Source organism: Triticum aestivum, chromosome 3D (assembly GCF_018294505.1).
Source record: "Triticum aestivum cultivar Chinese Spring chromosome 3D, IWGSC CS RefSeq v2.1, whole genome shotgun sequence".
NCBI lineage: Eukaryota > Viridiplantae > Streptophyta > Magnoliopsida > Poales > Poaceae > Triticum > Triticum aestivum.
Genome location: NC_057802.1, coordinates 538,637,475 through 538,650,537, shown reverse-complemented (window position 1 = coordinate 538,650,537; position 13,063 = coordinate 538,637,475).

The window sequence follows — 13,063 nt, the reverse complement described above, 5'->3', positions numbered from 1 at the left end:
ATTTTATTTTTTTGCTTTTTGGTTCTGTTTAGGAATAAATAATCTATCTAGCCTCTGGTTAGATGTGGTTTTATGTTTTAATTAGTGTTTGTGCCAAGTAGAACCTTTGGGAAGACTTGGGTGAAGTCTTTATGATCTTGCTGTAAAAAACAGAAACTTTAGCGCTCACAAGATTAGCTAAAACTTTTTACTGGAGAGTGCTATTTAGTTGATTCTTTTTGTAGATGATTACTAGAGAAATTCCTCAGGTCCACCAATTTATTTCAGAAGTTTTGGAGTTACATAAGTATTCTAATGATACATATTACTACAGACTGTTCGGTTTTTGACAGATTCTGTTTTCTATGTGTTGTTTGCTTATTTTGATGAATCTATGAGTAGTATCGGAGGGTATGAACCATAGAGAAGTTGGAATACAGTAGATATTACACCAATATGAATTTAGAATGAGTTCACAACAGTACCTAAGTAGTGATTTATTTTCTTATACTAACGGAGCTTACGAGTTTTCTGTTAAGTTTTGTGTTGTGAAGTTTTCAAGTTTTGGGTAAAGATTCGATGGACTATGGAATAAGGAGTGGCAAGAGCCTAAGCTTGGGGAAGACCAAGGCACCCCAAGGTAATATTCAAGGACAACCAAGAGCCTAAGCTTGGGGGTGCCCCGGATGGCATCCCCTCCTTCGTCTTCGTTCATCGGTAACTTTACTTGGAGCTATATTTTTATTCACCACATGATATGTGTTTTGCTTGGAGCGTCATTTTATTTTGTTAGTATTTGCTTGCTGTTATTTAGAATAATGTTTTGCATCTCTATTTTCAATAAAAAATGTCAAGGATAGCCTTTACCATGCTTATTTTGCAAGTATACATGTTGCTGTTTCAAAACAGAAAGTTTACCGCTGTTGCAAAAATTTCCTAGAAAAGTCAGAAAATGATAAAATATTGAAACCTTTTGCATAATAAGCTATGATAAATTTACTACAGTGGGAATTTTCTTTCATAATTTTTGGAGCTAGGGAAGTATGGATCTTGCTGCATTCTTTACAGACTGTCCTGTTTAGGCAGATTGCTGTTATGTTTGCATTGTTTGCATATGTTTGCTTGTTTAATGATTCTATTTGAGGATAGGACTATTAAATATGCAGAGGCATTTAGTAGGCAATGTTGAATAATAATTTTAGTGATTTGCTACAGTAGAGTATGATAAGGTTTTTGCATTGGTTTATACTAACTTATCTCACGAGTCCTTGTTGAGTTTTGTGTGGATGAAGCTTTTGAGATTTAGGGAGACCGTGATATGAGAGGAATTAAGGAGACACAAAAGCTCAAGCTTGGGGATGCCCAAGGCATCCCAAGATAATATTTCAAGAAGTCTCAAGCGTCTAAGCTTGGGGATGCCCCGGTTGGCATCCCACCTTTCTTCTTCGACAACTATCGGTTAGTATCGGTTGATCCTAAGTTTTTGCTTCTTCACATGATGTTTGCTATTCTTAGAATGTCATTTTATTTTGTTTTGCTTGCTGTTTGAATAAATATCAAGATCTGAAATTCTTAAATGAGAGAGAGTCTTCACATAGCTACATAATTATTTAACTACTCATTGATCTTCACTTATATCTTTTTGGAGTAGTTTGTCATTTACTCGTGTGCTTCACTTATATCCTATGAGTAAATGGTTGAATGAATTGAATATCATAAATCTGAAATTATATATGTTTCATATGCTTATCCCATGGGGAGTAATGACTTCACATATAAGAAGTAGAGGTGGTAAATTTATTGAAGGTTAGCAAACATTGTATTGGTCACTTGAACAATTCATGAAAGAATATTGAAGGAAGAGAGATTTCACATATAAATATACTATCTTGGACATATTTTGTAATTGTGAGCACTCATTAAAATATGACATGCTAAAAGGTTGATGTTGGACAAGGAAGACAACGTAATGAGTTATGTTTTCTTATATCCGAAATAAAGTATATTGTCATGGATCGCCCAACACGTTGAGCTTGCCTTTCCCCCTCATGCTAGCCAAATTCTTTGCACCAAGTAGAGATACTACTTGTGCTTCCAAACATCCCTTAAACCAGTATTGCCATGAGAGTCCACCATACCTACCTATGGATTGAGTAAGATCCTTCAAGTAAGTTGTCATCGGTGCATGCAATAAAGATTGCTCTCTAAATATGTATGATCTTTTAGTGTGGAGAAAATAAGCTTTATACGATCTTGTGATATGGAAGCAATAAAAGCGACAGACTGCATAATAAAGGTCCCTATCACAAGTGGCAATATAAAGTGACGTTCCTCGCATTAAGATTTTGTGCATCCAACTATAAAAGCGCATGGCAAGCTCTGCTTCTCTCTACGAAGGGCCTATCTTTTATTCTTGTCTTTTACCTTATGCAAGATTCATGGTGATCTTCACCTTTCCTTTTTACATTTTATCATTTGGCAAGCACATTGTGTTGGAAAGATTCTGATATATATATCCAATTGGATGTAAGGCATCATGAACTATTATTGTTGACATTACCCTTGAGGTAAAAGGTTGGGAGGCGAATCTGTAAGCCCCTATCTTTCTCTGTGTCTGATTAAAACTTTGAACCCATAAATATCGCGTGAGTGTTAGCAATTATGAAAGACTAAATGATAGTTGAGTATGTGGAGTTTGCTAAATCAAAGCTCTGACATAGACTCTTCCTGAAAATAAGATGAATTGTAATTGTTTGATGACTGATAACACGGTTTGTTAGTTTTCAAGAAAGTTTATGATCTACACTTTAACGTGTGAATAGCTTGTTACTTGATCATGAGAAGCTTTATGAGATGAGCTACTATTATGATATATAATGATGCTAGAAAAGGTGATTGAAATTATCATTGATCAAACTTGTGCACCTGCTAGCATTCACACTTCATAAATGATTTCTTTTATCATTTACCTACTCGAGGACGAGCAGGAATTAAGCTTGGGGATGCTGATACATCTCCAACGTATCTATAATTTATGAAGTATTCATGCTATTATATTATCTGTGGATGTTTCTGGGCTTTATTAGACACTTTTATATTATTTTTGGGACTAACCTATTAACCCAGAGCCCAGTGCCAGTTTCTGTTTTTCCCTTGTTTCAGTGTTTCGCAGAAAAGGAATATCAAACGGAGTCCAAACGGAATGAAACCTTCGGGAGCGTGATTTTTGGAACGAACGTGATCCAGGAGACTTGGAGTTGAAGTCAAGGAAGCTTCAAGGTGGCCACGAGGCAGGGAGGCGCGCCTGCCCCCTTTGGGCGCGCCCCCACCCTCGTGGGCCCCTCGTGGCTCCCCTGGCCGACTTGTTTCGCCTATATATATATCCATATACCCTAAAAACATCGGGGAACAGAATAGATCGGGAGTTCCGCCGCCGCAAGCCTCTGTAGCCACCAAAAACTAATCGGGACCCTGTTCCGGCACCCTGCCGGAGGGGGGATCCCTCACCGGTGGCCATCTTCATCATCCCGGCGCTCTCCATGATGAGGATGGAGTAGTTCGCCCTCGGAGCTGAGGGTATGTACCAGTAGCTATGTGTTTGATCTCTCTCTCTCTCTCTCTCTCTCTCTCTTTCTCTTTCTCTCTCTCGCGTTCTTGAGGTGGTACGATCTTGATGTATCGCGAGCTTTTCTATTATAGTTGGATCTTATGATGTTTCTCCCCCTCTACTCTCTTGTAATGGATTGAGTTTTCCCGTTGAAGTTATCTTGTCGGATTGAGTCTTTAAGGATTTGAGAACACTTGATGTATGTCTTGCATGTGCTTATCTGTGGTGACAACGGGATATCACGTGATTCACTTGATGTATGTTTTGGTGATCAACTTGCGGGTTCCGTGACCTCATGAACTTATGCATAGGGGTTGGCACACGTTTTCGTCTTGACTCTCCGGTAGAAACTTTGGGGCACTCTTTGAAGTACTTTGTGTTGGTTCAATAGATGAATCTGAGATTGTGTGATGCATATCGTATAATCATATCCATGGATACTTGAGGTGACATTGGAGTATCTAGGTGACATTAGGGTTTTGGTTGATTTGCGTCTTAAGGTGTTATTCTAGTACGAACTCTATGATAGATTGAAAGGAAAGAATAGCTTCGTGTTATTTTACTACGAACTCTTGAATAGATCGATCAGAAAGGATAACTTTGAGGTGGTTTCGTACCCTACAATAATCTCTTCGTTTGTTCTACGCTATTAGTGACTTTGGAGTGACTCTTTGTTGCATGTTGAGGGATAGTTATATGATCCAATTATGTTATTATTGTTGAGAGAACTTGCACTAGTGAAAGTATGAACCCTAGGCCTTGTTTCCTAGCATTGCAATACCGTTTACGCTCACTTTTATCATTAGTTACCTTGCTGTTTTTATATTTTCAGATTACAAAAACCTGTATCTACCATCCATATTGCACTTGTATCACCATCTCTTCGCCGAACTAGTGCACCTATACAATTTACCATTGTATTGGGTGTGTTGGGGACACAAGAGACTCTTTGTTATTTGGTTGCAGGGTTGCTTGAGAGAGACCATCTTGAACCTACGCCTCCCAGAGATTGATAAACCTTAGGTTATCCACTTGAGGGAAATTTGCTACTGTCCTACAAACCTCTGCACTTGGAGGCCCAACAACGTCTACAAGGAGAAGGTTACGTAGTAGACATCAAGGGGCCCCACCAGGTGGGCACAACCCACCTGGGCGCGCTAGGGAGCCAGTCGCGCCCTGGTGGGTTGTGCTCACCCAGGCCCACCTCCGGTGCCCATCTTATGGTATATAGGTCATTTTGACCTAGAAAAAATAAGCATAGGACTTTCGGGACATAGCGCCGCCGCCTCAAGGTAGAACTTGGGCAGGAGCACTTTCGCCCTCCGGCAGAGCGATTCTGCCGGGGGAACTTGCCTCCCGGAGGGGGAAATCATCGTCATCATCATCACCAAAAACTCTCACATCTTGGGAAGGGCAATCTCCATCAACATCTTCAACAGCACTATCTCATCTCAAATCCTAGTTCATCTCTTGTGTTCAATCTTGTTACCGAAACTATAGATTGGTGCTTGTAGGTCACTAGTAGTGTTGATTACTATATGGTTTATTTGGTGGAAGATTATATGTTCAGATCCATTATGCTATTTAATACTCCTTTGATCATGAGCATGTTTATCATTTGTGAGTAGTTACTTTCGTTCTGGAGGTCACGGGAGAAATCATGTTGCAAGTAATCATGTGAACTTGATAGGTGTTCGATATTTTGATAGTATGTATATTGTGATTCCCTTAGTGGTGTCATGTGAATGTCGACTACATGCTACCCGTGTTCGGATGGGACTCTCCTTGGCGTGGAAGGCAAGCTTGGCGGCCAAATATGAAGATTTCCTTCTCTGTAACCGACTTGATGTAACCCTAGATCCCTCCGGTGTCTATATAAACTGGAGGGCTTAGTCCGGAGGACGGATATATTCATAGCCATAGTCATACAGGCTAGACTTCTAGGGTTTTAGCCATTATGATCTCGTGGTAGATCAACTCTTGTAATACTCATATTCATCAAGATCAGTCAAGAAGGAAGTAGGGTATAACCTCCATAGAGAGGGCCCGAACCTGGGTAAACATTGTGTCCCCCGTCTCCTGTTACCATCGACCTTAGACGCATAGTTCGGGACCCCCTACCCGAGATCCGCCGGTTTTGACACCGACAGCCCCCACCGTCGGTTGTCATAGGGGTCGGCCCCCTAGGTCTTCGGCAACCGAGGTATTAACCTCGGGCGCTTTCTCGACAGCCTCATCCGCCCCCCTCGGCCAGGAGAGGTTCTTCGGGATAACACCTCGGTGTCATCCAGGGTGATAGGCGAGGGGGCTCGTGGCGGCGTCTCGCTCTCTGCCATCTCGGGCGGCAGAGAGTTCCCCTCCGATAACGGAGTGTTCGGGAGATCGCGAGGAGGGCTGAAAGGCAAATAACAAAATGACTTACATACCGGAAATAGGAAGGCCGAAGATAACCAGTGAGTATCTGAATACTTACGATTCGGCCAGGGGCTTCGCCCTGGGAGGCTTTTTGGGGACCAGTTCGGCATCTGAGTCCGAACTGTCCTGGAGGATCACCTTCCCTCGCTTGCGCGCCTCCCCCTTCGGGTCTTCGGAGGCCGCCCTCTTCTTCTTCCTCCTCTTACGAGGGGAGTCGCTTTCCACCTCCTCCTCCTCTTCTTCTTCCTCGTCTCCCTCGTGGGAGGAGAGGGCTTCAGTCTCCCCGGACAATGTGTCCGAAGGACCCTTGTGGCAGGGCCGTCCTTGGCCTCCTTGCCCTTCTTATTCTTGGCTTTCTTCTCCGGTGCCTGATACGCCACCGGGACCAGCATCTCCGTTACTTGCGGTGTGGTCGGGTTCTCCAGCAGCGGCGCCGGACAGTTGATCCACTCCACCTTGGCCGTCCATCCCTGTACGAAAGGCGGGTGATATAATCTTCACTATACTTGAAGTATTGATCGGATAAGTCTTCGGAAAGACTTTACTTACCGTTGGGGCCGGGTTCTTGATGTCGAGTACGATGTCCTCGGTCTTCATCGGCCAACTCTTCTAGGCCTTGAAAAGCTGCTTCCATATATCTTCGTGTGTGGTGCCAAAGAAGCGCTTCAAGGTCCGTGGTTCTTCCGGATTGAACTCCCACATGGGGGAGGCCCGGAGTTGGCAGGGAAGGACACGACGGAAGAGCATCACTTGGATCACGTTTGCGAGACTAGCGTTTTGCCCAACATGTTGGAGATGCGCTTCTGCAGCATCATCACCTCTGGTTGAGATCCCCAATTTAGGCCTTCGGCGGTCCATGAGGTGAGTCTCGTGGAGGGTCCGGATCTAAAGCTAGGCGTGGCCGCCCACTTGGCATCACGAGGTTCGGTGATGTAGAACCACTCTTGCTGCCACACCTTGACAGTCTCGACAAATGCCCCTTTGGGCCAGACGGTGTTGGGGAGCTTGCTGACCATAGCCGCGCCGCAATCCGCATGCTGACCGTCGACCACCTTCGGCTTCAGATTGAAGACCTTGAGCCATAAGCCGAAGTGTGGGGGGATGCAGAGAAGAGCCTCACACACAACGATAAACGCCGATATGTGGAGGAAGGAATTTGGGGCTAGATCATGGAAATCTAGCCCGTAGTAGAACATGATGTTGGGGAACGTAGTAATTTCAAAAAAATTCCTACTCACACGCAAGATCATGGTGATGCATAGCAACGAGAGGGGAGAGTGTTGTCCATGTACCCTCGTAGACCGAAAGCGGAAGCGTTAGCACAACGCGGTTGATGTAGTCGTACGTCTTCACGATCCGACCGATCAAGTACCGAACGCACGGCACCTCCGAGTTCAGCACACGTTCAGCCCGATGACGTCCCTCGAACTCCGATCCAGCCGAGTGTTGAGGGAGAGTTTCGTCAGCATGACAGCGTGGTGACAATGATGATGTTCTACCGACGCAGGGCTTCGCCTAAGCACCGCTACAGTATTATCGAGGTGGACTATGGTGGAGGGGGCCACCACACACGGCTAAAAGATCAAACGATCAATTGTTGTGTCTCTAGGGTGCCCCTTGCCCCCGTATATAAAGGAGCAAGGGGGAGAGGTGCGGCCGGCCAGAAGGGGCGCGCCAGGAGGAGTCCTACTCCCACCGGGAGTAGGACTCCCTCCCTTTTCCTTGTTGGACTAGGAGTTGAGGGGGGAAGAGGAGGGAGAGAGGAAGGAAAGGGGGGGCACCGCCCCTTCTCCTTGTCCTATTCGGACTAGGGGGGAGGGGCGCGCGGCCCTGCCCTGGCCGCCTCTCCTCTCTTCCACTAAGGCCCACTATGGCCCATTAAGCCCCCCGGGGGTTCCGGTAACCTCCCGGTACTCCGGTAAAATCCCGATTTCACCCGGAACACTTCCGATATCCAAACATAGGCTTCCAATATATCAATCTTCATGTCTCGACCATTTCGAGACTCCTCGTCATGTCCGTGATCACATCCGGGACTCCGAACAACCTTCGGTACAAAAATATATATAAACTCATAATATAACTGTCATCGAAACTTTAAGCGTGCGGACCCTACGGGTTCGAGAACTATGTAGACATGACCGAGACACGTCTCCGGTCAATAACCAATAGCGGAACCTGGATGCTCATATTGGATCCCACATAGAAGATCTTTATCGGTCAGACCGCATAACAACATACGTTGTTCCCTTTGTCATCGGTATGTTACTTGCCCGAGATTCGATCGTCGGTATCTCAATACCTAGTTCAATCTCGTTACCGGCAAGTCTCTTTACTCGTTCCGTAATACATCATCCCGCAACAAACTCATTAGTTGCAATGCTTGCAAGGCTTAAGTGATGTGCATTACCGAGAGGGCCCAGAGATACCTCTCCGACAATCGGAGTGACAAATCCTAATCTCGAAATACGCCAACCCAACAAGTACCTTCGGAGACACCTGTAGAGCACCTTTATAATCACCCAGTTACGTTGTGACGTTTGGTAGCACACAAAGTGTTCCTCGGTAAACGGGAGTTGCATAATCTCATAGTCATAGGAACATGTATAAGTCATGAAGAAAGCAATAGCAACATACTAAACGATCGAGTGCTAAGCTAACGGAATGGGTCAAGTCAATCACATCATTCTCCTAATGATGTGATCCCGTTAATCAAATGACAACTCATGTCTATGGCTAGGAAACATAACCATCTTTGATCAACGAGCTAGTGAAGTAGAGGCATACTAGTGACACTGTTTGTCTATGTGTTCACACATGTATTATGTTTCCGGTTAATACAATTCTAGCATGAATAAACATTTATCATGATATAAGGAAATAAATAATAACTTTATTATTGCCTCTAGGGCATATTTTCTTCAGTCTCCCACTTGCACTAGAGTCAATAATCTAGATTACACAGTAATGATTCTAACACCCATGGAGCCTTGGTGCTGATCATGTTTTGCTCGTGGAAGAGGCTTAGTCAACGGGTCTGCAACATTCAGATCCGTATGTATCTTGCAAATTTCTATGTCTCCCACCTGGACTAAATCCTGGATGGAATTGAAGCGTCTCTTGATGTGCTTGGTTCTCTTGTGAAATCTGGATTCCTTCGCCAAGGCAATTGCACCAGTATTGTCACAAAAGATTTTCATTGGACCCGATGCACTAGGTATGACACCTAGATCGGATATGAACTCCTTCATCCAGACTCCTTCATTTGCTGCTTCTGAAGCAGCTATGTATTCCGCTTCACACGTAGATCCCGCCACGACGCTTTGTTTAGAACTGCACCAACTGACAGCTCCACCGTTCAATGTAAACACGTATCCGGTTTGCGATTTAGAATCGTCCGGATCAGTGTCAAAGCTTGCATCAACGTAACCATTTACGATGAGCTCTTTGTCACCTCCATAAACGAGAAACATATCCTTAGTCCTTTTCAGGTATTTCAGGATGTTCTTGACCGCTGTCCAGTGATCCACTCCTGGATTACTTTGGTACCTCCCTGCTAGACTTATAGCAAGGCACACATCAGGTCTGGTACACAGCATTGCATACATGATAGAGCCTATGGCTGAAGCATAGGGAACATCTTTCATCTTCTCTCTATCTTCTGCAGTGGTCGGGCATTGAGTCTTACTCAACTTCACACCTTGTAACACAGGCAAGAACCCTTTCTTTGCTTGATCCATTTTGAACTTCTTCAAAACTTTGTCAAGGTATGTGCTTTGTGAAAGTCCAATTAAGCGTCTTGATCTATCTCTATAGATCTTGATGCCCAATATATAAGCAGCTTCACCGAGGTCTTTCATTGAAAAACTCTTATTCAAGTATCCCTTTATGCTATCCAGAAATTCTATATCATTTCCAATCAGCAATATGTCATCCACATATAATATCAGAAATGCTACAGAGCTCCCACTCACTTTCTTGTAAATACAGGCTTCTCCAAAAGTCTGTACAAAACCAAATGCTTTGATCACACTATCAAAGCGTTTATTCCAACTCCGAGAGGCTTGCACCAGTCCATAAATGGATCGCTGGAGCTTGCACACTTTGTTAGCTCCCTTTGGATCGACAAAACCTTCCGGTTGCATCATATACAACTCTTCTTCCAGAAATCCATTCAGGAATGCAGTTTTGACATCCATTTGCCAAATTTCATAATCATAAAATGCGGCAATTGCTAACATGATTCGGACAGACTTAAGCATCGCTACGGGTGAGAAGGTCTCATCGTAGTCAATCCCTTGAACTTGTCGAAAACCTTTTGCAACAAGTCGAGCTTTATAGACAGTAACATTACCGTCAGCGTCAGTCTTCTTCTTGAAGATCCATTTATTCTCAATTGCTTGCCGATCATCGGGCAAGTCAACCAAAGTCCACACTTTGTTCTCATACATGGATCCCATCTCAGATTTCATGGCTTCAAGCCATTTTGCGGAATCTGGGCTCACCATCGCTTCTTCATAGTTCGTAGGTTCGTCATGGTCTAGTAACATAACCTCCAGAACAGGATTACCGTACCACTCTGGTGCGGATCTTACTCTGGTTGACCTACGAGGTTCAGTAATAACTTGATCTGAAGTTCCATGATCATCATCATTAACTTCCTCACTAATTGGTATAGGCGTCGCAGAAACTGGTTTCTGCGATGAACTACTTTCCAATAAGGGAGCAGGTACAGTTACCTCATCAAGTTCTACTTTCCTCCCACTCACTTCTTTCGAGAGAAACTCCTTCCAGAAAGATTCCGAATTTTAGCAACAAAAGTCTTGCCTTCGGATCTGTGATAGAAGGTGTACCCAACAGTCTCCTTTGGGTATCCTATGAAGACACATTTCTCCGATTTGGGTTCGAGCTTATCAGGTTGAAGCTTTTTCACATAAGCATCGCAGCCCCAAACTTTAAGAAACGACAACTTTGGTTTCTTGCCAAACCACAGTTCATAAGGCGTCGTCTCAACGGATTTTGATGGTGCCCTATTTAACGTGAATGCGGCCGTCTCTAAAGCATAACCCCAAAACGATAGCGGTAAATCCAGTAAGAGACATCATAGATCGCACCATATCTAGTAAAGTACGATTACGACGTTCGGACACACCATTACGCTGTGGTGTTCCGGGTGGCGTGAGTTGCGAAACTATTCCGCATGTTCAATGAGACCAAACTCATAACTCAAATATTCTCCTCCACGATCAGATCGTAGAAACTTTATTTTCTTGTTATGATGATTTTCAACTTCACTCTGAAATTCTTTGAACTTTTCAAATGTTTCAGACTTATGTTTCATTAAGTAGATATACCCATATCTGCTTAAATCATCTGTGAAGGTGAGAAAATAACGATATCCGCCACGAGCCTCAACATTCATCAGACCACATACATCTGTATGTATGATTTCCAATAAATCTGTTGCTCTCTCCATAGTTTCGGAGAACGGCGTTTTAGTCATCTTGCCCATGAGGCACGGTTCGCAAGTACCAAGTGATTCATAATCAAGTGGTTCCAAAAGTCCATCAGTATGGAGTTTCTTCATGCGCTTTACACCGATATGACCTAAACGGCAGTGCCACAAATAAGTTGCACTATCATTATCAACTCTGCATCTTTTGGCTTCAATACTATGAATATGTGTATCACCACTATCGAGATTCAACAAAAATAGACCACTCTTCAAGGGTACATGACCATAAAAGATATTACTCATATAAATAGAACAACCATTATTCTCTGATTTAAATGAATAACCGTCTCGCATCAAACAAGATCCAGATATAATGTTCATGCTTAACGCTGGCACCAAATAACAATTATTTAGGTCTAAAACTAATCCCGAAGGTAGATGTAGAGGTAGCGTGCCGACCGCGATCACATCGACTTTGGAACCATTTCCCACGCGCATCGTCACCTCGTCCTTAGCCAATCTTCGCTTAATCCGTAGCCCCTGCTTCGAGTTGCAAATATTAGCAACAGAACCAGTATCAAATACCCAGGTGCTACTGCGAGCATTAGTAAGGTACACATCAATAACATGTATATCACATATACCTTTGTTCACCTTGCCATCCTTCTTATCCGCCAAATACTTGGGGCAGTTCCGCTTCCAGTGACCAGTCTGCTTGCAGTAGAAGCACTCAGTCTCAGGCTTAGGTCCAGACTTGGGTTTCTTCTCCTGAACAGCAACTTGCTTGCTGTTCTTCTTGAAGTTCCCCTTCTTCTTCCCTTTGCCCTTTTTCTTGAAACTGGTGGTCTTATTGACCATCAACACTTGATGCTCCTTTTTGATTTCTACCTCCGCAGCCTTTAGCATTGCGAAGAGCTCGGGAATCGTCTTATCCATCCCTTGCATGTTATAGTTCATCACGAAGCTCTTGTAGCTTGGTGGCAGTGATTGGAAGAATTCTGTCAATGACGCTATCATCCGGAAGATTAACTCCCAGTTGAATCAAGTGATTGTAGTACCCAGACATCTTGAGTATATGCTCACTGACAAAACTATTCTCCTCCATCTTGCAGCTGTAGAACTTATTGGAGACTTCATATCTCTCAATCCGGGCATTTGCTTGAAATATTAACTTCAACTCCTGGAACATCTCATATGCTCCATGACGTTCAAAACGTCGTTGAAGTCCCGGTTCTAAGCCGTAAAGCATGGCACACTGAACTATCGAGTAGTCATCAGCTTTGCTCTGCCAGACGTTCATAACATCTGGTGTTGCTCCTGCAGCAGGTCTGGCACCCAGCGGTGCTTCCAAGACGTAATTCTTCTGTGCAGCAATGAGGATAATCCTCAAGTTACGGACCCAGTCCGTGTAATTGCTACCATCATCTTTCAACTTTGCTTTCTCAAGGAACGCATTAAAATTCAACGGAACAACAGCACGGGCCATCTATCTACAATCAACATAGACAAGCAAGATACTATCAGGTACTAAGTTCATGATAAATTTAAGTTCAATTAATCATATTACTTAAGAACTCCCACTTAGATAGACATCCCTCTAATCCTCT